The sequence below is a fragment of the Rhinoraja longicauda genome, chromosome 17 (assembly GCF_053455715.1).
Source record: "Rhinoraja longicauda isolate Sanriku21f chromosome 17, sRhiLon1.1, whole genome shotgun sequence".
NCBI lineage: Eukaryota > Metazoa > Chordata > Chondrichthyes > Rajiformes > Arhynchobatidae > Rhinoraja > Rhinoraja longicauda.
Window position 1 is genome coordinate 43327941 of NC_135969.1, and position 25386 is coordinate 43353326.

At 48.3% G+C, this 25386-nt stretch overlaps 1 protein-coding gene across 1 annotated transcript in view; it reads left to right on the plus strand.

Moving 5' to 3' along the window:
- Positions 1-12467: 12467 nt before the first annotated feature.
- The window catches only part of LOC144601663 (protein FAM3C-like), a 41912-nt gene continuing 28993 nt past the window's right edge, over positions 12468-25386 (plus strand). Inside the window, exon 1 of the mRNA XM_078413900.1 lies at positions 12468-12603. The gene's annotated coding sequence lies outside the window, so the exon portion shown is untranslated. The remainder of the gene's footprint in view (positions 12604-25386) is intronic.

The window sequence follows — 25386 nt, forward strand, 5'->3', positions numbered from 1 at the left end:
TATTATTATCTCTGCCTTCAAAATATCCATTGACTTGGCCTCCACAGAATAGGTTTGTTTATAGTATTTCTGTTCATGTGGAATAGGTAGGAAAAGGCAAAAAAAACTGCTGAAAGTTGATCATGCAACAAAGCTCTGGGGAGGTATGTGTATGTAAGCCAAAATCTATCTTAATTACACTGAGTTATACCGTGTGGAAACAGGCCCTTCGGCCCAACTTGCCCGTGCTATCCAAGACGCCCAATCTCCACTTGTCCCACCTGCCCGCCTTTGGCCCATATCCCTCGACACACATGGAACCCCACTGAGATGTAGAGGTAGTTTGAGTATCAATGAGGGCAATTCTCTTTTTTGTGTTGTAACAGCTGGCAAAAATGAAGACATGTTTACTTGGATAGATGACTTTCCACTAAGCTGTTGAACTGGAACTCATTCCTCCCTGGAACTTTGTGCCAATGGGATTTTCGGAATGATGGATCATCAATGCATCTGGGTTCAGATTTCCAGGTGTCACAGCCTTTAAAAGATTATTGCGCATTGGCATATGTTAGACTTGACACTCTTTAATGTAATGGATGTGCTTGGAGTAGTTTGCGTGCAATAGCGTCACTCTGGCCATCTGTGCGTTAGGTAAATGATCCCACTGTGTTAAACAGGTTGACAGAATAAAACATATTCACGTTCGAGTACACTTTCCTCTCAAGGACGAGTGCAGGGCGAGTTGCTAAGTGTTTTCCCCCAGTCTAGTTTACTTTAGAGAGACAGCGCGGAAACAGGCCCTTTCGGCCCACCGAGTCCCACATCGACCAGCGATCCCTGCACATTAACACTATCCTACAGACACAATAAGGACAATTTTTAACATTTATGCAAAGCCAATTAACCTGTACGTCTTTGGAGTTTGGGCGGAAAGCGAAGATCTCGAAGAAAACCCACGCGGGTCACGGGGAGAACGTGCAAACTCCGTACAGACAGCACCCGTAGTCGGGATCGAACCCGGGTCTCTGGAGCTGTAAGCGCTGTAAGGCTGCACCACCTTACTGTAAGGTGGCAGTCTGAAGTGATTTTAGTTTGTTGCTCATTTTATATATTTCTTGCAACCTGTTAATTTTAGGAAGATTAATCTGCCAGAAAATGGTGTTGATGTGTATGTTAATAGCAAACAGACCTTGCAATGAGAGCTGTCGAATCCTGAACTTCCAGTTTCCTCCCACATCCCAAAGACGTGCGGGTTTGTAGGTTAATTGCCCCTCTGGAAATTGCCCCTCGTGTGTAGGATGGAACGAGTGTGCGGGTTATCATTGGTCGGCACGGACTCAGTGGGCCGAAGGGCCTGTTTCCACGCTGTATCTCTAAAGCCTCAGAAAAAAATACGATGAAAGGCTGCAAGGATGGAGAGAAAAGGAGTGAAATGTGAAGCTGGAGGAAGGGATGCAGGTGGAAGAGGTCACAGGCAGGGGGAGTGGGGTGGTGTGGAGGGAGGGATAGTGACCCGGATGGGTGGACAGGTGGGTGGGGCATAGGTATATATAAATGCAGCCGTTCACTTTGCTCTTTGGCAATCTTACCTGCTATTGACATCAAGACAACATTGGACCTTGTTTAGAGTTTAAAGATACAGCGTGGAAATGGACCCCTCAGCCGATCGAGTCCACGCCGACCAGCGATCCCCGCACACTAACAATGTCCTATTTTAATCTACAAGTTTTACTGAAGCTAATTAGACAACCAACCTGTACGTCTTTGGTGTGTGGGAGGAAACCGGGAGAAAACCCGCACCATCACAGGGAAGACGTGCAAACTCCGCAAAGACAGCACCCGGAGTCAGGATCGAACCCGTGTCTCTGGCGTTGTGAGGCATCAACTCTACCGCTGCGCCACCGTGCCGCTCAAACGGTGTGATAACAGATGACACTAAAGTCACTGAGCTCTGAAGGAAAATACTGGACACCAATGGTTAGATTCAAGCCGGACAGAAAGTAAAAGTAGACACAAGGAACTGCAGATGCCGGTTTACAAGAAAAGACACAGAGTGCTGGAGTAACTCAGCGGGTCAGGCAGCATCTGTGGAGAACATGGACAGGTGACGTTTCACAGAGTGCTGGAGTAACTCAGCGGGTCAGGCAGCATCTTGGAGAACATGGATAGGTGACGTTTCACAGAGTGCTGGAGTAACTCAGCCGGTCAGGCAGCATCTGTGGAGAACATGGAGAGACGACGTTTCCGGTTGGGACCCTTCTTCAGACTGTGGCTACAGGCACAGATTAAGGAACGGAAAAGCTTGTGGCTTCTGACTTATCGTTTAACACCGCAAAAGCCTCCCACGACCTAGAGCACACAGCACTGCAGTAACACAATGGGAAAATCCTCCAACTCTCTTGACGAGTGGAACTCCAGTCACACAGAAAATAGGTGCAGGAGTAGGCCATTCAGCCCTGCGAGCCAGCATCGCAGGGCTGAATGGCCTACTCCTGCACCTATTTTCTATGTTTGTTTGTTACTGGAGTTCCAGTATTCAGTATGATCATGGCTGATCATCCAAAATCGGTTCTCCGTTCCGGCTTTCTCCCCATATCCCATATGCCCAGTGTTAAAAGATCTTAACACTGACAACTTCAGCACTCTGTCCCCGGGTGGCTTAGCAAGGCTGCAGTGCGTGGCGATGGCAGGATGTATTTCAGAAACAGGTTAAGGTTTCGTTGCGGACACATTTCCGAGCCTTAAGCTGTGCCATGTATAAAGATAAAGGCGACAACTACAGGGTTAAAGCAAACGAGGAATCCTCCCGAGATCAGGGCGTTGGCAGCAGGTCATCGTGGAGGAATCAAACCTGAGATGGACACGCACGGTGGCGCAGCGGTAGAGCTGCCGCCTCACAGCGCCGGAGACCCGGGTTCCATCCCGACTACGGGCGCCGTCTGTACGGAGTTTGTACGTTCTCCCCGTGACCTGCATGGGTTTTCTCCGGGATTTCCGGTTTCCTCCCACACTCCAAAGACGTGCAGGTGTATAGGTTAATTGGCTTGGTGTGTGTGTAAATTGTCCCTAGTGTGTATAGGATGGCATAAACGTGCTGGTCGGCACGGACTCGGTGGGCCGAAAGGCCTGCTTCCGGGCTGTAAACTAAACTAAACTGTAATGCTGCTGTGGGTAAAGGAATCGCTGGTCGGCGTAGACTCGGTGGGCTGATAGGGCAATTAAACATTCTTGACTCATGATTATAGACAATAGACAATAGACAATAGGTGCAGGAGTAGGCCATTCGGCCCTTCGAGCCAGCACCGCCATTCAATGTGATCATGGCTGATCATTCTCAATCAGTACCCCGTTCCTGCCTTCTCCCCATACCCCCTGACTCCGCTATCCTTAAGAGCTCTATCTAGCTCTCTCTTGAATGCATTCAGAGAATTGGCCTCCACTGCCCTTCTGAGGCAGAGAATTCCACAGATTCACAACTCTCTGACTAAAAAAGTTTTTCCTCATCTCTGTTCTAAATGGCCTACCCCTTATTCTTAAACTGTGGCTCCTGGTTCTGGACTCCCCCAATATTGGGAACATGTTTCCTGCCTCTAACATGTCCAACCCCTTAGTAATCTTATACGTTTCGATAAGATCCCCTCTCATCCTTCTAAATTCCAGTGTATACAAACCGAGTCACTCCAGTCTTTCAACATATGACAGTTCCGCAATTCCGGGAATTAACCTAGTAAACCTACGCTGCACGCCCTCAATGGCAAGAATATCCTTCCTCAAATTTGGAGACCAAAACTGCACACAGTACTCCAGGTGCGGCCTCACTAGGGCCCTGTACAACTGCAGAAGGACCTCTTTGCTCCTATACTCAACTCCTCTTGTTATGAAGGCCAACATTCCATTGACTTTCTTCACTGCCTGCTGTACCTGCATGCTTCCTTTCAGTGACTGATGCACTAAGACACCCAGATCACGTTGTACGTCCCCTTTTCCTAACTTGACATCATTCAAATAATAATCTGCCTTCCTATTCTTACCACCAAAGTGGATAACCTCACACTTATCTACATTAAACTGCATCTGCCATGCATCCGCCCACTCACACAACACAAAATTATGAAGCAATTGAGATACTGTAAGTATTGTAAATACACAGCATTATTAATCCCTTCACACCTAAAGGAATTTCAGTCTGAACTTGAAGCACAGAATTTTCAGCTGTTGAAAAATGAAATTCTTCAACATGGTCAATATAGCAAAATCGAGAACCAAAGGGCATTGGTTTAAGATGAGGAGGAAAGATTTAATAAGAACCTAAGGGGAATCTTTTTTACACAAAGGGTGGTGGATGTATGGCATGAGCTGCCGGAGGAGGTCGGCGAGACCAAACGCAGGCTCGGCGATCGTTTCGCTCAACACCTTCGCTCAATCCGCCTTAACCAACCTGATCTCCCGGTGGCTGAGCACTTCAACTCCCCCTCCCACTCCCAGTCTGACCTTTCTGTCCTGGGCCTCCTCCATTGTCATAGTGATGCCCACTGCAAATTGGAGGAACAACATCTCAAATTTAGCTTGAGCAATTTACACCCCAGCGGTATCAACATTGATTTCTCTAACTTCAGGTAATTCCTCTGTCCCTCTCTTTCCCCTCCCCCTTCCCAGTTCACCCACTAGTCTTCCTGTCTCCCACTACACCCTCTCTTTGTCCCGCTCCCTCCCCTGACATCAGCCTGAAGAAGGGTCTCGACCCGAAACGTCACCCATTCCTTCTCTCCTGAGATGCTGCCTGACCCGCTGAGTTACTCCAGCATTTTGTGTTACCTTGCCGGAGGAGGTAGTTGAGGCAGGGACTATCCCAATGTTTAAGAGACATTTAGACAAGTACCTGGACAGGACGGGTTAAGAGGGATATGGGCCCAACGCAGGCAGGTGGGACTAGTGTAGATGGGGCATGTGGGCCGGTGTGGGCAGGTGGGACGAGTGTAGATGGGGCATGTGGGCCAGTGTGGGCAGGTGGGACGAGTGTAGATGGGGCATGTTGGGTGGTTTCCATGCTGCATGGCTCTATGTGAGATGATGCAGTGCTACATTGGAATGTAGATTTTCCTGTTAATCTATGATGCCATAAGAAATCTTCTCATTTTAATTGGTTACACCTACGCAGGTACGAGGAAATGAGGAAGCAAAGGTTAAAGTGACAGTATCCTACACTCATTTGGTCATTTAATTTAATTTTTCTTTTTATCGAGTGAGGATTTAGATTAAGGATTTATTCACAAAATGCTGGAGTAACTCAGCAAGTCAGGCAGCATCTCAGGAGAGAAGGAATGGGCGACGTTTCGTGTCGAGACCCTCCTTCAGTCCAGTCCTTTAGATTAAGGAGGTAGTTATAGTAATATAATATGTGCTGTGGCCATTTAATACGTGTTTTATTTTGTAAACCAGCATCTTCAAGGTCCCTCCCCCATGTATTGGCCCCTCCCTGACATGTGCCCCTTCTAGATTAACAGGACAATCTCCATTCCAAGGTGGGTGGGAGGAGGCTGGGGTTGTCGAGCAGATGGTCGACAAAGGCCTGAGATGAAAAGACAACAAGTGTGGGATGAGGAGATCATGCCCCATCTCTACCTTTCCCCATCCCCTTCCACCTACACTCCTACCATAGAAACATAGAAATTATTTGCAGGAGAAGGACACTCGGCCCTTCGAGCCAGCACCGCCATTCATTGTGATCATGGCTGATCATCCACAATCAGTAACCCGTGCCTGCCTTCTCCCCATATCCCTTGGTTCCACTAGCCCCTAGAGCTCTATCTAACTCTCTTTTAAATTCAGCCAGTGCTTTGGCCTCCGCTGCCCTCTGTGGCAGAGAATTCCACAAATTCACAACTCTCTGGGTGAAAAAGTTTTTTCTCATCTCAGTTTTAAATGGCATCCCTGTTATTCTTAGACTGTGTGGCCCCTGGTTCTGGACTCCCCCAACATTGGGAACATTTTTCCTGCATCTAGCTTGTCCAACCCTTTAATAATGTTATACGTTTCTATAAGATCCCCTTCATAAGATTACCAATGGCTTCTCATTTCACGCCTCATCTGTCGTGATCTCCTCATCTCCCACTTGGCGTCTTTTCATCTCAGGCCGTTGTCCACCGTCTTGCCCACCTGGTCCTGAAACGTCACCTATCCACGTTCTCCTGACCCACTGACTTACTGCATCTTAAAATGTTGGAAGATCAAACTCTTCAAAGTGAGAAAGTGAACTCAAGTAACGAGACCATGCGTAGTTTGAGTTTAGTTAATTGTCGCCTGTACCGAGGTACAGTGAAAAGCTTTTGTTGCTTGCTGACCAGTCACCGTGTATACGTACATGATTTCGGGAATAACATGAATAACGTTAAGTGCAAGATGAGGTCCGATCAAAGATAGTTCGAGGGTCCCCAATGAGGTGGATAGTAGTTCAGCACCGCTCTCTAATCTTTGGTAGGATGATTCAGTTGCCGGATAACAGTTGGGAAGAAACTGCCCCTGAATCTGGAGGTGTGCGTTTTCACACTTCTGTACCTTTTGCCTGATGGGAGAGGGGAGAAGAGGGAGTGGCCGGGGTGAGACTGGTCCTTAATTATGCTGCTGGCCTTGCCGAGGCAGCGTGAGGTGTAGAGGGAGTCAGTGGAAGGGAGGTTGGTTTGTGTGATGGTCTGGGCTGCTGGCCTTGCCGAGGCAGCGTGAGGTGTAGATGGAGTCAGTGGAAGGGAGGTTGGTTTATGTGATGGTCTGGGCCGCGTCCAATTTCTTGTGGTCTTGGATGGAGCTGTTCTCCAACCACGCTGAGATGCATCCCGATAAAATGCTTTCTACGGATATCCCCGGAATGCTTCGTTGTCACCTTCCCCCAGCTCACAATCATCTATTCTCCATTGCCTTTGATTGTTGTCTGGTTTTTTCACACCATATCTCGGTATCTCCCTCTCCCCTGACTCTCAGTCTGAAGAAGGGTCTCGACCCAAAACGTCACCCATTCCTTCTATCCAGAGATGCTGCCTGACCCGCTGAGTTACTCCAGCATTCAGTTTAGCTGAGTTTAGATTAGAGATACAGCGCGGAAACAGGCCCTTTCGGCCCACCGGGTCCGCGCCGACCAGCGATCCCCGCACATCAACACTATCCTACACACACTAGGGACAATTTTTACATTTACCAAGCCAATTAAACAATAGACAATAGGTGCGGGAGGAGGCCATTCGGCCCTTCGAGCCAGCACCGGCATTCAATGTGATCATGGCTGATCATTCTCAATCAGTACCCCGTTCCTGCCTTCTCCCCATACCCCCTAAACGACAATCCTTTGGAGTGTGGGAGGAAACCGAAGATCTCGGAGAAACCCAAGCAGGTCACGGGGAGAAAGTGCAAACTCCGTACAGACGGCGCCCGTAGTCGGGATGGAACCCGGGTCTCCGGCGCTGCATTCGCTGTAAGGCAGCAACTCTACCGCTGTGCCACCGTGACCGCCCCCATTTTGTGCGTCTGTCCCAGGTTGCTCATCAGTCTTCTCCAGCGAGAGGGGATGGAGACAGTGTGTGGTGCTGCAGGAAGTTATCAATCTGCCACCGAGGTTTCCAGTGTCAGGGTGCTGACAGCCCGTAAAGCTGGCAGCCACAAGCATCTCCTGTTAGCTTCTTCACATCGTCTGCGAACCATTAATTTGTCATCAACAAACCTTCTTCCACCCTCCCCCACCCAGCTCTCTCTCTCTCTCTCTCTCTCTCTCTCTCTCTCTCTCTCTCTCTCTCTCGCAAGCTCACGGGGTGCCGAGATTATTTTCTGAAGATTATCCTCACCTTAGTTGCTTCTTTGCGTTCTAATAACACAACAAGCTTAAAGAAAAAAAAGGAATAGTGCTGAATGTTCATATTTTTATTAATAATTCATGAATGCAATATCCACTTTTATAAATTCTACTGTCTGCAATCTCAATTGTGTGGCTAATTCAGGCCGACAAATAGCCTGTGGCAGACACTGAACTTACGTGTGATCAAATATATATATATGTGATCAAATATGTATATAAATAATTCATGGCCTTTATTGCCAGGTCTCCAAAAGGAAATTATTTGGAATAATTAAGCTAATTTGTTACACTGCAGATTTTAATTATTATATGGTGTGATTCGGAATAGCTATTTCCATTTCTAAGGTATCACAAAATGCTGGAGTAACTCAGCAGGTCAGGCAGCATCTCTGGAGGGAAGGAATGGGTGACGTATCGGGTCGAGACCCTTCTTCAGAATGATGAAAGGGAGCGGAACAAAGAAAGGATATAGGTGGAGACAGAGAGACAGTGGGAGAACTGGGAGGAGGGAGGGGAAGAGAGGGACAGAGGAGCTATCTAAAGTTGGAGAAGTCAATGTTCATACCACTGGGGTGTAAACTGCCCAAGCGAAATATGAGGTGCTGTTCCTCCAATTTGCGGTGGGCCTCATTATGGCACTGGAGGAGGCCCATGACAGAAAGGTCAGACTGGGAGTGGGAGGGGAAGTTGAAGTGCTCAGCCACCGGGAGATTTTCCTCGGGACATTTCCATTTCTAAAGTGCCTTTAGCAAAGGAGGAATATTATTCGGTGCTTCACAGGCGTAAATGAAGGATTTGGGCTGAATTTCGTGGAAGGAGTCATGAGGTCAAATGATCACTGAGATGAGGAAAAACTTTTTCACCCAGAGTTGTGAATCTGTGGAATTCTCTGCCACAGAAGGCAGTGGAGGCCAATTCACTGGATATTTTCAAGTGAGAGTTAGATTTTACTCTTAGGGCTGACGGAATCAAGGGATATGGGGGGGGGGGGGGAGAAGCAGGAACGGGGTACTGATTTTAGATGATCAGCCATGATCATATTGATTGGCGGTGCTGGCTCAGAGGGCCGAATGGCCTACTCCTGCACCTAGTTTTCTATGTTTCTTTGTTTTCTATCCTTCCTTTAAATGAGTCAAAACATGCAGGTGAGAAGTGAAGATGGCGAGATTCAGGAATAGAGTTGCACAGCTCACTTTAGTGTTCTTTAGTTTAGAGAAACAGGCCCTTCAGCCCACTGAGTCCATGCCGACCAGCGATCCCCGCACACTAACACTATCCTACACACACTGGGGACAATATTACATTTATACCAAGCCAATTAACCTACAAACCAGTACCTCCTTTGGAGGAAACCGAAGCGCCGGAGACCCGGGTTCCATCCCCACTATGGGCGCCGTCTGTACGGAGTTTGTACGTTCTCCCCGTGACCCGCCTGGGTTTTCTCCAAGATCTTCGGTTTCCTCCCACACTCCAAAGACGTGCAGGTTTGTAGGTTAATCAGCTTGGTATAAGTGTAAATTGTCCCTAGTGTGTGCAGGATAGTGTTAGCATACAGGGTGATCGCTGGCCGGCGCGGACTCGGTGGGCCGAAGGGCCTGTTTCCGCACTGTGTCTCTGAACCAGCTAATTTCCCCCAGAGGTTTGTTGGAGATACGATGCAGTGAGAATGACTGAGAAAGTTTAAGTCTGAAGAAGGGTCTCGACCCGAAACGTCGCCCATTCCTTCTCTCCTGAGATGGTGCCTGACCTGCTGAGTTACTCCAGCATTTTGTGAGAAAGTTTAAAAGGTAAGCCCGGCAAGTCTTTTTCTACAGAAGGCGGTGGATGCTTTGAACGCGCTGCCAGGGGTGGTGGTGGAGGCAGATACAACATTGGTGTTTACATGACCTTTGGATGGGCACATGGATATGCAGGGAGTGGAGGGATAAGGATCACGTGCAGGCAGATGAGAGTTGGTCTTGGCATGATGTGAGCTCAGGAACAGGCTCTATGTCTGTGCTAAACATGATGCCAAGACCAACTCTCCTCGCCCTGCATGTGACCCATATCCCTCCACTCTCTGCTTATCTATGTGCCAGTCACTAATGAGGCCACACATGAGCCTGCACAGGTTCATTTGCCTCCGTAAATTCCCACTAAAGTATAGGGTTTGGAGAAGAAAGTGGGATAACATAGAACTAGTGTGAAAGGCTGATCGATGGTCGGCGTGGACTCGATGGGCCGAATGGCCTGTCTCCATGTTGTCTTTTTAAACTAAACTAAACCTTAGAAGACCTAATATATAAACTTTGGTAAACTCTAAACACTGCCAAGTGGAACCAATGGTCACTTGTATATGCTGGCAAAGCTGCCGTGGAGTAGAATTAGACCATTCGGCCCATCGAGTCCACTCCGCCATTCAATGGCTGATCTCTGCCTCCTAACCCCATTTTCCTGCCTTCTCCTTGATGCCCGTTCTAATCAAGAATTTGTCTATCTCTGCCTTAAAAATACAGTGCTAAATCGTTCCCCCGACTCTCAGTCTGAAGAAGGGTCTCGCCCGAAGCGCCACCCATTCCTTCTCTCCAGAGATGCTGCCTGTCCCGCTGAGTTACTCTAGCCATTTGTGTCTGCCTTGCGCCAAATCTTTTCAACGTATAACGACCAGAAGAGATCAAGTGATTTACTAAGCAAACTTCAAACCTCACTAATGTTCGATCTTAAAGCACAAACCTAATGCTTTGGGCTATGAAGCTTGATTGATTATTTTTAAAAAGGCATGAGATCAGTCATGATCACATTGAATGATCAGTCATGATCACATTGAATGGCGGTGTTGCTCCTGCACCTATTGTCTATTGTAGCGACCATAGGGATTGGTCCTGAGAGTCGAACCCTCGGATTGGCCAGCAAGGTCACGTGGTGGTTTTGGCGCCCATAACCAGTCAGTGGGAAGAGAACTTTGATGTGAATAGTTTGAGTTAATGGTTGTCTGTAATCTCGGTCGTTATCCTTTGTAATTGAATATTGCTACCGCAATAAACTTCTTTAACAAAGTACAAGCCTCCAGACTCGCCATACTATTGTATTTATTCACAAAATGCTGGAGTAACTCAGCAAGTCAGGCAGCATCTCAGGAGAGAAGGAATGGGCGACGTTTCGGGTCGAGACCCTTCCTCAGTCTCGACCCGAAACGTCGCCCATTCCTTCTCTCCTGAGATGCTGCCTGACCTGCTGAGTTACTCCAGCAGTTTGTGAATAAATCCCTTCGATTTGTACCAGCATCTGCAGTTATTTTCTTACACTATTGTCTATTGCCTATTGATTTGTATACGCAGGTAATTCTGCAATGTGAAATTACTCGTCATTCTAAAGAGGATACAGATAATAAATAGTAGAAGTGCAGATTTGTGAAGGTCCACCGTCGAGAACTAATGGAAAATTACAAAGAAACTGAGTTAAGTTTTATTACCGGCAGAAAGGTAAAATATTATAATTTGAAGATAAGAACAACTTTGCTGTTACGTATTCTGCTTAATTTAGAACGGGCATATTGCACCAGTAAACACGTTTAGAGTCTGAAGAAGGGTCTCGACCCGAAACGTCGCCCATTCCTTCTGTCCTGAGATGCTGCCTGTCCCGCTGAGTTGCTCCAGCATTGTGTGATACCAACGTTTTTGCTCACTCGTCTGTTTGATGCGCTGCACGCACTCAGTGAGGGAAACTTAAGTTGCAGAGACTTCATACTGAACTTTGTTCCATTTCCTGTCACATAGAAACATAGAAGCATAGAAAATAGGTGCAGGAGTAGGCCATTCGGCCCTTCGAGCCTGCACCGCCATTCAATATGATCATAGACAATAGACAATAGGTGCAGGAGGAGGCCATTCGGCCCCTCGAGCCAGCACCGTCATTCAATGTGATCATGGCTGATCATTCTCAATCAATACCCCGTTCCTGCCTTCTCCCCATACCCCCTGACTCCACTATCCTTAAGAGCTCTATCCAGCTCTCTCTTGAATGCATTCAGAGAATTGGCCTCCACTGCCTTCTGAGGAAGAGAATTCCACAGATTCACAACTCTCTGACTGAAAAAGTTTTTCCTCATCTCAGTTCTAAATGGCTGATCATCCAACTCAGTATCCCGTACCTGCCTTCTCTCCATACCCCCTGATCCCTTTAGCCACAAGGGCCACATCTAACTCCCTCTTAAATATAACCAATGAACTGGCCTCAACTACCTTCTGTGGCAGAGAATTCCACAGATTCACCACTCTCTGTGTGAAAGAAAACTTTCTCATCTCGGTCCTAAAAGACTTCCCCCTTATCCTTAAACTGTGACCCCTTGTTCTGGACTTCTCCAACATCGGGAACAATCTTCCTGCATCTAGCCTGTCCAACCCCTTAAGAATTTTGTAAGTTTCTATAAGATCCCCACTCAATCTTCTAAATTCCAGCAACTCTGAAATTCCAGCAACATTAAGCAACTCTGCTGGCAATTTGCAGCAGCTTTGCAGGTCGGTGATGTTTCGACATCTGTTGTTTGCTCATTTGGTTGTAACGTCACATTCGGCCGCTGTTGAAGGTGCAGGGCAGGGCAGTGGAACCTGAGTTTCGGGAGTTTAGCCTCACAACCCACATTGTGTGCTCAGTAGGCGTGACGTTTGGACTTGAGTGTCTAGTTACCTCAAAACTCCTCTCCCTTTAGTGAACAGCAGACACTACCTGTTAGCTTCAAGAACTGCCAGAACTGCCAGAGGAAACAACAACTGCTGAGGGAGGGCATTTGATGGTGAAGTCGCAAGGTAGGTTGTGGTCTTTACTACTGAGGGAAACACTGCACTGCAGTTTGACACTTGAATTTTATTTGACTTATTTGCTTCTACAACTTCCTCGTTCGTTCGTTGGTAAGGTGCTTGCAGATTTTAAAAAGAGATTGTCGTGACTTCCTTGAATTAAGGCGGCATTGTTGTAACTCTTCTGAAATGATTGATTCACTGGTTGTAAATGTGAGCATTGTATAATTGCACAGTGATATTTTATGGGACTTTAGTGACGGGTCATAAAATGTACGAGATGTAGTTGATGTAGAGATATAGTTGAGGTGCCATCATTAAGGTCCTTGAGCCTGTTGAATACTATAATCCAGTGCTTCTTAAACTCATTCACTCTTGAGTCTTGATCACAAGGTTTCAGTCACCCTCGACTAAATTTTCTTATGTTTTTTTGGTAATTTTCGTCTTATTCTCCCTTGTGTGTAATTTTATTTGTATTAAGCCACTCACCTTTCATGCACCCCTCTAGTTTCATTCACCCTTGGGTGAACCATTCACCCGTGTAAGAAGCACTGCTTAGAATTAGTAAGAACAAGTGGCGCAGCGGGTGGAGCTGCTGCCTCACAGCGCCAGAGACCCGGGTTCGGTCCTGCCCTCAGATGCTGTCTGTGTGGAGTTTGCACGTTCTCTCTGTGACCGCGTGGGTTTCTTGCAGGTGCTCCGGTATCCTCCCACATTCCAAAGACGTGCGGGTTTGTAGGTTTGAATTGGCCCTCTGTAAAATTGCCACCCGGTGTACAGGGAATGGACAGGAAAGTGGGATAACAGAGAACTAATGTCAACGGGTCGGCGTGGACTCGGTGGGCCGAAGGGCCTGTTTCCATGCTGCATCTTTCAATCAATCAATCAATCACAAAAAACAAAATGTTGCAATAGTGAAGTGAAAATGTCCAGCACTTTGTGTCTATCTTTGATGAATTAATTTGAGGAGGAATGGATTCCATGAATCAAGGTCTATAGACACAAGGAACTGCAGAGGCTGGTTCAAAAAAAAAAGACAGGAACCCGGGTCCCTGGTGCTGACAGGCAGCATCTGTGGAGAACATGGACAGGTGACGTTTCACAGAGTGCTGGAGTAACTCAGCGGGTCAGGCAGCATCTGTGGAGAACATGGATAGGTGACGTTTCACAGAGTGCTGGAGTAACTCAGCAGGTCAGGCAGCATCTGTGGAGAACATGGATAGGTGACGTTTCACAGAGTGCTGGAGTAACTCAGCGGGTTAGAGATGCTGCCTGACCCGCTGAGTTACTCCAGCACTCTGTGAAACGTCACCTATCCATGTCCTCTAGAGATGCTGCCCGACCCGCTGAGTTACTCCAGCACTCTGTGTCCATTTTTGATGAATTAATTTGAGTAGGAAATGAGTGGAATCCATTAATAAATTTCCTTCCACTCCACCCATCAGCATCATCTCTTTGTGTGTTACTGATACCATGCCCATTGAGTTCATCTGTTTGCAAGCAGTGAGGCCTCATTATAAGATTGTGTTTTATTGCCTAACAGCAAGAGAACAGGATGAGCAGCGTTGAAGTGGTTAAGCATGCAACAGGCAGTGGCAGAGAGGCTGGGATTGCGGACTGCCCCTTCCTACGACTCATGTAGGAAGGAACTGCAGACACTGGTTTAAATCAAAGGTTGACACAAAATGCTGGGGTAACTCAGCGGGACAGGCAGCATCTATGGAGACACAAAATGTATCCAGCGATGCTGCCTGACCCACTGAGTTACTCCAGCATTTTGTGTCAACCTTCCTACCACTAGCCAGGCAAGCCGAGCTCAGTCTCAGTTCTACTCCCACCCCTATTCTCAGTCTGAGGAAGGGTCATAAGGGATAGGAAGGAGATTTAGGCCATTCGGCCCATCAAGTCTACTCCACCATTCAATCATGGCTGATTTAGATTTTTTAGATTTAGAGGTACAGCGCAGAAACAGGCCCTTCGGCCCACCGGGTCCGCGCCGCCCAGCAATCCCCGCACATTAACACTATCCTACACCCAGTACGGACAATTTTTACATGTGCCCAGCCAATTAAACTACATACCTGTACGTCTTTGGAGTGTGGGAGGAAACCGAAGATCTCGGAGAAAATCCAGGCAGGTCACGGGGAGAACGTAAAACTCCGTACAGACGGCGCCCGTAGTCAGGATCGAACCTGAGTCTCTGGCGCTGCATTCGCTGTAAGGCAGCAACTCTACCGCTGCGCCACCGTGCCGCCATATCTCTGATCTATCTCTCCCTCCTAACTCCATTCTCCTGCCTTCTCCCCATAACCCCTGACCCCGTACTAATCAAGAATTTGTCTACCTCTGCCTTAAAGATATCCTCTGACGGCCTCCACAGCCCTCTGTGCCAAAGAATTTATTCCAAAGGACCCCACTTTGGAGCGTGGGAGGAAACCAGAGCACCCAGGGAAAACCCACGCGGTCACAGGGAGAACGTACAAACTCCGTACAGACAGCGCCCGTAGTCAGGATCGAACCCGGGTCTCTGGTCTCTACCGCTGCGCCACCGTGCTGCCTATCCCATAGACGTGTGGGTTTGCAGGTTGTCCCTGCTGTATAGGGTGAGGATGAGAAAGTTGGATAACATTGAGCCTGATAGGTTCTACTCTGTATCATTCTCAAAAGCACGCATTAAGTTGGACGCGTCAGCACACGTCTGGACACAAGATCGTCATTTTAACTCTCTGTGTACTTTCGCAATGTGCAGGCACAGCTTTACCGTATTGTTGCATGTATACATCACACGCAGCTTTACCGTATTGTTGCATGTGTACAACACATATCTCCCCCCCTTAGAATTGCGATACTTTTTTAAAAATCATAATAATCTTTATCCATTATGTTTCCAAATTATTTTTCTACAACAAAACCCAATTTAAGTAAGTCCAAAAATATGCATCACTTTGTATCCAATTAAATCCAAATGAAAGTTTACCTATCCAATTCTCGTTTAGAATGTGAGTATCATTTTCAATGTAATTCTATCAACCAAATAACCTAACCAACCCAAAAGGCCGAATAAGAGTATTCATGCCACAATCCTTTCCATTAATGATAACCAAATTCTCGTTGCGTTTACATTGTCCGTATAACCGAGTCCGTATAGTCAAGTCCGTTGTCAAAATCGTCCGTTATCAGAATCCGTAGTAATCCGGTCACTTTCTATTTCGCTTTGGGTACTGCTTACGCCCTGAATTGCTTTCTTCGTTGCGCTCTGATGTCGCGTCCTCAACGGTCTCATCGTGTTTGCTTCCGTCGAAGTTTTCATGTGCAACGCTTCTTTCGTTGAGGTCTTCATCGTGCACTATGGGCGAACCTATGTCGGAGTCTATCGAATCTCCCGTTTCGTTGGTTGTGGGAGAGTCGATTTCGCGTTTCAGAATCTGGTCTGCGTGACGTTTCCAGATTTCTACACCGTTGACTTGAACCTCGACCTGGTACGAGACAGGACCGAGCTTCTTTGCGATGCGTCCTGGTACCCATTTCTCCCCTCTCACGTAGTTGCACACTAGCACGCTCTCTCCCTCCTCATATTCTCAAGCTGGGCGCGAATCGTGGTGCAACTTTTGCGAGAATTGTTTGTCACCAATGGTCGCTCTTTCATCTGGCACCGCGATGTTGAAATGCGTGCAACTTTTCCTTTTCAATAGACAATGGACAATAGGCAATAGGTGCAGGAGTAGGCCATTCGGCCCTTCGAGCCAGCACACCACTCAATGTGATCATGGCTGATCATCCTCAATCAGTACCCCGTTCCTGCCTTCTCCCCATACCCCCTGACTCCGCTATCCTTAAGAGCTCTATCCAGCTCTCTCTTAGAATAGTAGAATAGAATAGTTCCTTTATTGTCATTGTAACATGAGCCATGTACAACGAAATTGTAAAATGTCAGCCAGTCAGTGCACCATTCAAACATTTCTAAAAGCTAACGATACATACAAGGTAAAATATTTTAAAAAAGATAAACAACTAAAATAAATATCATGAAAATAGCACGCATAAACACCCAACCCTACATCCTTCTGTCGATTTCACAGTCTCTTATTATGTATCGCCCCTGCGTTCCTTGGCGGCTACATTTAGTGCCTTTATAGCAGTGGGGTAAAAACTATTTTTAAGTCTGTTTGTCCTTGTCCTTGTAGATCTGTACCGTCTGCCTGACGGTAACAGTTCAAACAGGGAGTGTCCGGGGTGGGAAATGTCCTTTATAATACTCTGGGATTTTTTGATGCAGCGGGAACTGTGTAAGTCCTCCAAGGTAAGTAGAGGGCAGCCGACAATCCTCTGGGCGTTGTCAATGGCCCTCTGGAGCGCTTTCCTCTGAGCCGCTGTGCAGCTGGTGTACCATACGCATACACAGTATGTTAGGATGCTCTCAATGTAGCACCGATAAAAGGACAACAGCAGTCTCTGAGTGATGTTATTCTTCCTGAGCACCCTCAGGAAGTGCAGTCTCTGCTGGACCTTTTTCAGCAGCGCAGAGGTGTTCACGCTCCACGTCAGGTCCTCCTCAATATGGATTCCCAGGAAGCGGAAATCCGCCACCCTCTCCACACAGTCCCCTCTGATAGTTAATGGTACCATGTCCGTTTTATTCTTTCTGAAGTCTATTATTATTTCCTTTGTCTTTAAGGTGTTGAGGAGCAGGTTATTTTCTCCACACCACACTGTCAGCTGCTCCACCTCATCCCGGTAGGCGTACTCGTCCCCCCCGGTGATGAGTCCCACCACCGTAGTGTCATCCGCAAATTTGACAATGGTGTTGCTGTGGTGGGCGGGGGTGCAGTCATGTGTATAGATGGTGTAGAGCAGGGGGCTCAGCACGCAGCCCTGTGGAGAGCCGGTACTGAGGCTGAGGGCCGTGGATGTGTGATGGCCCACTCTGACTCTCTGGCTGCGAGCTGACAGGAAGCTATTTATCCACATGCAGGTGGAGTGTGGAAGTCCCAAGTCCCCCAGTTTGTCCACCAGTTTATGGGGAAGGATGGTATTAAAGGCAGAGCTGTAGTCCACAAAGAGCATCCGCACGTAGCTCCCCGGCTGCTCCAGGTGGAACAGTGCAGCATGGAGGGCTGTGGCTATAGCGTCCTCTGTGGATCTATTCGCTCTGTACGCAAACTGGTGGGTGTCAAAGCTTCGGGGCAGGAGTGATGTGATATGACCCCGGACCAGTTTTTCAAAACACTTCATCACCACTGGTGTGAGTGCGACTGGCCGGTAGTCGTTGAGGCTGGAAATGTGGGGTTTTTTGGGCAAGGGGACTATGATTGCGGACTTCAGACAGGATGGAACAGTGGACTGGGCCAGAGACTGGTTGAAAATCCTCGTACAGACTCCAGCCAGCTGGTCAGCGCAGTCCTTCAGCACGCGTCCAGAGACGCCGTCGGGTCCAGTAGCCTTCCTTGGATTGATGGCCCGCAGCGTGCGCCTCACCTCATGCTCCTCTATCTTGAGGGTTAGGCTGCTGTGGACCATGTGGTGTGATATGGCTGTCTCGGGTGGCTCCACTTCAAAGCGAGCAAAGAAGAGGTTCAGCTCCTCTGCCAACGAGGCGTCACCTTCAGCAGCTCCAAGGTTGGTCTTATAGTTGGTTAGATACTGGATCCCCTGCCACACCTGCCTGCTGTTGTTACTGTCCAGGTGGTCCTCTATCTTCCTCCTGTAGTCTAATTTGGCCTCTCTGATGCCTCTCTTCAGGTTAGCTCGGGCCATGCTGTATAAAGCCCTATCGCCAGACCTAAAAGCAGTGTTCCTCTCTTTTAACAGCCGCTGGACCTCCCGGGTCATCCAGGGCTTCTGGTTGGGGTAGACCCGGATGCGTTTGTCCACTGTGACAGTGTCCATGCAGTTTTTAATGTAACATAGTACACTGTCTGTGAACACCTCCAGGTCCCGGTGTTCAAACACATCCCAGTTGGTCCTGTCGAAGCAGTCCTGCAGCTGCTGAGATGCACCATCAGGCCAAGTTGTGATGGTCTTTGTGATGGTAGGAGCGGTTTTCCTGAGGGGGGCATATGCAGGAATTAAAAACAGGGACATATGGTCCGACTGACCCAGGTGTGGTAGTTGTCTAGCCCTGTAGCCCAGCTTGATGTTGGAGTAGACCTTGTCCAGTGTGTTAGCTCCTCTTGTAGCACATTTAACATGCTGATAGAATTTGGGGAGCATTTTCTTCAAGTCCGCGTGGTTAAAGTCCCCTGCTATGATGTGAACACCGTCAGGATATATGCTCTGTTGACTGCTAGTGCTACCATACAAATATCCGATAGCCGAGTTAGCATTAGCATCCGGTGGTATGTACACAGCAGTTATCATGACAACAGTAAACTCTCTAGGGAGATAAATGGGCCTGCATTTAACAGTCACATACTCCAGGTCCGGGGAGCAGTGACTGTCTACAGTCACTGTGTTTGTACACCAGGTGTTGTTCACGTACACACAGAGCCCTCCACCTCTGCTCTTACCAGAGTCTCTTGTCCTGTCATGACGCTGTGCTGTGTAGCCTGCTAGCTCGATAGCAGAGTCCGGAATGAAAGAATGAAGCCAGGTCTCCGTGATCAACAGGATACAGCTGTCCTTCACGGCGTTGTTAGCTGCAGTCTGCAGCCTAAGTTCATCCATCTTGTTAGCGAGGGATCTGGCGTTCGTTAGATCCCTCAGAGAATTGGCCTCCACTGCCTTCTAAGGCAGAGAATTCCACAGATTTACAACTCTCTGACTGAAAAAGGTTTTCCTCATCTCCATTCTAAATGGCCTACCCCTTATTCTTAAACTGTGGCCCCTGGTTCTGGACTCCCCCAACATTGGGAACATGTTTCCTGCCTCTAACGTGTCCAACCCCTTAATAATCTGATATGTTTCGATAAGATCCCCTCTCATCCTTCTAAATTCCAGTGTATACAAGACTAGTCGCTCCAGTCTTTCAACATACGACAGTCCCACCATTCCGGGAATTAACCTAGTAAACCTACGCTGCACGCCCTCAATAGCAAGAATAACCTTCCTCAAATTTGGAGACCAAAACTGCACACAGTACTCCAGGTGCGGTCTCACTAGGGCCCTGTACAACTGCAGAAGGACCTCTTTGCTCCTATACTCCTTTTCATCAGCATTTCAGCCGGCGTTTGCGTTGTAGAAGTTTGCGGTGTTGAACGATAAGAGATGAGGAATCGAGCGACACGCGTTTGCAGTGGTCCCGACATCTTGTGGAGCGCTGCCTTCACCGTCTGCATGGCGCGCTCTGCGAGACCATTGGTTGCTGGATGATACGGCTCACTTTTGACACGACGAATGCCATTCGCTTTCATGAACTTTGCGAACTTTTCTCTAGCGAAACATGGGCCGTTGTCCGAAACCAGTGTATGCGGAAGGCCATGTGTCGCGAACACGAAGCGAAGCTTGTCCATAGTGACGTCACTGGTTTATTCACGTGTGATATGCACTTCAATCCACTTTGATTATGCGTCGATGAGAACAAGCAACATCTTTTCCTGTACCGGGCCGGCATAATCGACATGAACTCGCGACCATGGTTGACTAGGATGCTCCCATGAATGCAATGGTGCTTTGGGTGGATCCCGCTGATGCATTTGGCATTCTGAACACGCTCGGACTTTGTGCTCTAAGTCCTTGTCGATTCCAGGCCACCACACACAACCTCTAGCGATCGCTTTCATCTTCACAATACCCGGATGGGCATCATGCACTTCCTCGAACATTTGCGATCGACATTGGGGTGGTAGTACAACACGACTACCCCAGAGAAGACAACCCACGTGAACGCTCAGCTCCACTTTGCGACTGAAGTAGGGCTTGAAATCATCATTTGGTGGTTTGTCTGGCCACCCGCTCATGATGTATTCACGAACACGAGACAGAATCGGATCCCTCTGTCTCATGGTGCGAACACGCGATGGAGTGATGGGCGATTTCTCCAACTGGCTCATCAGAAAGACGATTTCTCCTGGTATTGGCGCTTGCGATACCGTCGCTTGTCGTGGGAGTCGGCTAAGCCCGTCTGCGTTGGTGTTAGCTGAGCCCAGTTTGTACGCGATGTCGTACTCGTATGCTGCCAGTGTTAGCGACCAGCGAATCACTGGCGGCGAAGCCATTAGTGGAATGGCCTTGTCGTTACTGAACAACCCAAGAAGCGGCTTGTGGTCAGTGTTGATTACGAATCGTTGTACGTACAAGTATGTGTGGAACTTCTTAACGCCGTAGACTATGGCTAGACCCTCCTTATCCAGCTGCGAGTAGTTGCTTTCAGCGTTATTCATACTGCGTGAAGCGTAGCCTATTGGCATTTCCGTGCCATCTTCCATGACGTGTGACAGCACTGCCCCTACTCCGTAAGGGCTGGCGTCGCAGGAGACAACCAGCGGCTTGTTGCTGTCGTAGTGCGTCAGAACTTTGGACGATTTCAGGCTTTGCTTAGCTTGTGCGAACGCATTCCGCTGAGCTGGTCCCCAGTGCCATCGAACCATTCTGCGCAGCAGTTGATGAAGTGGTTCGAGCATGGTTGAGAGATTGGGCAGAAATTTGCCGTAATAGTTCAGCATCCCAAGGAACGCCTTCAGTTCTCTGACGTTCTTCGGTTCAGCCAGCTCATCGATGGCTTTGACTCATTCATCCACTGGCTGCAGCCCTTCAGCGCTCACCTTATGGCCCAGGTATTGGACTTCATTGACGAGAAAGGCGCATGTTTCCCGTTTCAGTCGTAGGCCTGCATCTTGGAGCCTGCGGAGGACTTGTTCGAGGTTGTCGAGATGTTCTTCCTCAGAACTACCTGTGACGAGCAGATCGTCCAGGTACACCGCAACCCCAGAAATCCCCGCCAGAAGATTGTCCATCGTACGCTGAAATACAGCCGGTGATGTTGAAATGCCAAACGGCATTCTGGTGTGTTGGAACAAACCGCCATGGGTATTTATCGTCACCAGTTCACGGCATCTGGACGACAAAACCAACTGCTGGTAAGCGTGCGACAGGTAAGTGTGCGACAGGTAAGCGTGCGACAGGTCAAGTTTGGTGAACTGCCTCCCCTTCACCAGCTTCGTAAACAACTCATCAATCCGAGGTATCGGATACGTATCAGATGGAGCTGCTGTATTCACCGTTAACCTGTAGTCTCCACAGATTCTAATGCTACCGTCTGCCTTGTCAATGGAGACAATCGGTGCCGCCCATTTCGAATGTTGAACGGGTTCTATGATTTTCTCCTCCTGTAGGCGATCTAATTCGCGATCAACGTGATGGCGACGGGCCAGCGGCACTGGTCGAGCCTTGATGAATTTCGGTGGTACGGCCGGGTCGATGTAGATGTCGACTTCGAAGCCCTTGAGCGTCCCGAGTTCCGCTTTGAAGAGGTGACTGTATTTGGAGAGGAGGTTCTGCAGGCGGTCGTTCACGTTGACTTGGTTCACCTCCTGCCAGTTGAGTGGCAGAACTTTCAACCACTCATGGCCAAGTAGGCTTGGTCCCTCCCCCTTCGCTACCAGCAGCTTGGGCGTCACTGTTTGCTGGTTGTGAGAGACATTCTCCCAACAATTCCACTTTCTCTCCAGTGTAAGTACGGAGAACCACGGTGCTATCACAAAGGCGTAACCTTTCACCTTTTCGCCACTGGTTCTTCCACGTCTCTTCACTGATAAGCGTAACTCCAGCTCCGGAGTCGATTTGCATGGGGATAGTCTTTCCCCCCACACACACACAGTGTGCAGAGAGTGTCCAGCTTCAAGTTTCTGGGCACTCACATTTCGGAGGACCTAACATGGTCCAATAACACTGCTGCGCTGGTCAAGAAGGCACAACAACGACTGTTCTACCTGAGAACACTGAAGAAGTCTGGTCTACCCCAACAGCTGCTGACGACATTCTACCGCTGCACCATAGAGAGCATCCTAACACATGGCATCCCTGTGTGGTACCTCAGCTGCACGGAGGTAGAGAGGAAAGCTCTTCAGCGGGTAGTCCATAGAGCTCAGAGGACCATCGGAACACAGCTACCAGCCTTGGAGGGCATCTACAACACACGATTCCTCAGAAAAGCCACCAGCATCCACAAAGACTGTTCACACCCCTGCAACACTCTGTTCGAACTCCTTCCATCGGGCAGACGATACAAGGTCTTCCTCGCCCGCACCTCCAGACTCAGGAACAGCTTCATCCCCAGGGCCATAGCTGCTATGAACCGGTCCTGCTGAGCCGGATGGTCACATCGCACAGTGAACCGGCACAGACCTACTTGCACTTTATTCTGTTTTAAAACTGTTACAATTTGTTTCATTGGGTTGTTTAAATTAATACTGACTAGCTAATTAAATTATTGCATCGTATGGGAGGCGCATTCCCAATCTCGTTGTACCCCTGTACAATGGCAATAAAGATATATTGTATTGTATTGTATTGTATTGTAATGTGAAAGGAGTAACTTTCTTCTTCTCACTTTTAGTATTGTCACGTGTACCGAGGTACAGTGAAAAACGTTTGTTGCGTGCTGACCGGTCACAGAAAGACAACACACGATCACAATCGATCCATTCACAGTGTGCAGATACATGAGAAGGGAATAACGTTTAGTGCAAGGTAAAGCCAGCAAAGTCCTATCAAGGATAGTCCGAGGGTCACCAATGAGGTGGATAGTAGTTCAGCACTGCTCTCTGGTTGTGGTAGGATGGTTGAGTTCCTGATAATACCAGGGCCCCGGGTCATGAGTGCGTTTTTGTTGTCTCTTCCCGTGGGAAACAAGTCAATTGTCTGCACACTCTTAGTTTGTCTGTGTCCTTCTAAAGGTTGTTTAGGAAGGAGCTGCAGATGCTGGTACACACAGAAGATATACACAGAGTGCTGGAGTAACTCAGCGGGTCAGGCAGCATCTGTGGAGAACATGGATAGGTGACGATTCACAGAGTGCTGGAGTAACTCAGCGGGTCAGGCAGCATCTGTGGAGAACATGGATAGGTGACGATTCACAGAGTGCTGGAGTAACTCAGCGGGTCAGGCAGCATATGTGGAGAACATGGATAGGTGACGTTTCACAGAGTGCTGGAGTAACTCAGCGGGTCAGGCAGCATCTCTGGAGAACATGGATAGGTGACGATTCACAGAGTGCTGGAGTAACTCAGCGGGCCAGGTAGCATCTCTGGAGAACATGGATAGGAGACATTTTGGGGCAAAACGCTTCTTCGGAGCAAAGGATAAAGGGGGTGGAGGAGTACCAGAGATAGATAGTGAGGAAAGGCCAGAATAAATCCGGGCCGGTGATAGACGACCTCAGGAAGGGTGGACCCACAAGGGCCCATTGTTGGCTGGGGAAGGTGTGCTATCGAGAGGGATACAAGGATGGGAACAGTGGAACTTGTTCTAAAGCATCCTTCCAAGTCTGCTTTGCATCCTCTTTACCATTCACCTTCCCACTCGGCCTCACATCAGCAAACTTGGAAATGCTACGCTGGTTCTCTCAGCCAGTCCTTTACTGTAGATTGTGAAGAGATCGGGCCAAGCACCTCATCCTGCTCAGCTCCATCAGTTACTGCCTGGCAGCTTGGGAAAACCCCTGTCAACCACCTCTTAGTTCATGCTCGTCTAATACCCGCCGACTCGAAGGGCTCCAATCCTGCTCCGAAACCTCCTTCTGGGAACTTCCCAACAATCGTATGAAAGTCCAGGGACTTCCCATTCTCCGCCTCCTTCTCATCTACTGGGGAGTGTGGAGGTCAAGTGGCAAAAAGAATAGGTTCATTCATGACAGAAGCAGAATTAGGCCATTCGGCCCATCAGGTCTACTCCATCATTTAATCATGGCTGATCTATTTCTCCCTCTCAACCCCATTCTCCTGCCTTCACCCCATGACCCCTGACACCCGTACTAATCAAGAATCTATCTATCTCTGCCTTAAAGATATCCACTGACTTGGCCTCCACAGTCGTCTGTGGCAATGAGTTCCACAGATTCTCCACCCTCTGACTAAATAAATTCCTCCTCATCTCCTTCCTAAAGGAACGTCCTTTAATTCTGCGGCTGTGGCCTCTGGTCCTAGTGGAAACATCCTCTTCACATCCACTCTGTCCAGGCCTAGGCAGAATGAGAGTGTTCACTTTAGCCATGGCCCTCATGATTTTGGACATCTCAGTAAGGTTAACCCTCAGCCTTCTACGTACGAGATTTAAAAAAATCATCCTATCCAATCTCTCCCTATAACTCGAGTCTGCAAGCACTGGCAACATGGAGGCCCAAGGAACTGCAGGTGCTGGAATCTTGTACGGTGAACGAGGAAAGCGCTGGAGGAACTCAGTGGGTCAGGCAGAGGTGATGGAGCAGAAGGCTGCCTGGATTATGGCTGGTAATAGTTACAGGGAGAGGTTAGACAGACTTGGATTGTTTTTCTCTGGAACGCTGGAGGTTGAGATGTGACCTGGTAGAAGTTTATAAAACGATGAGAGGCGTAGGTGGGGTAGACAATCAGAACCTTTATCCTAGGGTGGGAATGTCAAACACAAGAGGGCACAGCTTTAAGCTGGGAGGATCAAAGTTTAAAGGAAAGGTATTTTTTACACAGAGGGTGGTGGGTATGGAAAGCGGTGCCAGGGGTAGTGGTGGAGGCAGATACGATAGTGGTGGTGGTTTGGAGGCTATTAGATATGCTGGGTATAGGGGGCATATGGATGATGCCCAGGTAGAGATTAGTTTGACTTGGTATCATAAACATCTCAGACAGTGTTGATTAAAAGACCCATTGCTTTGCTTTATTG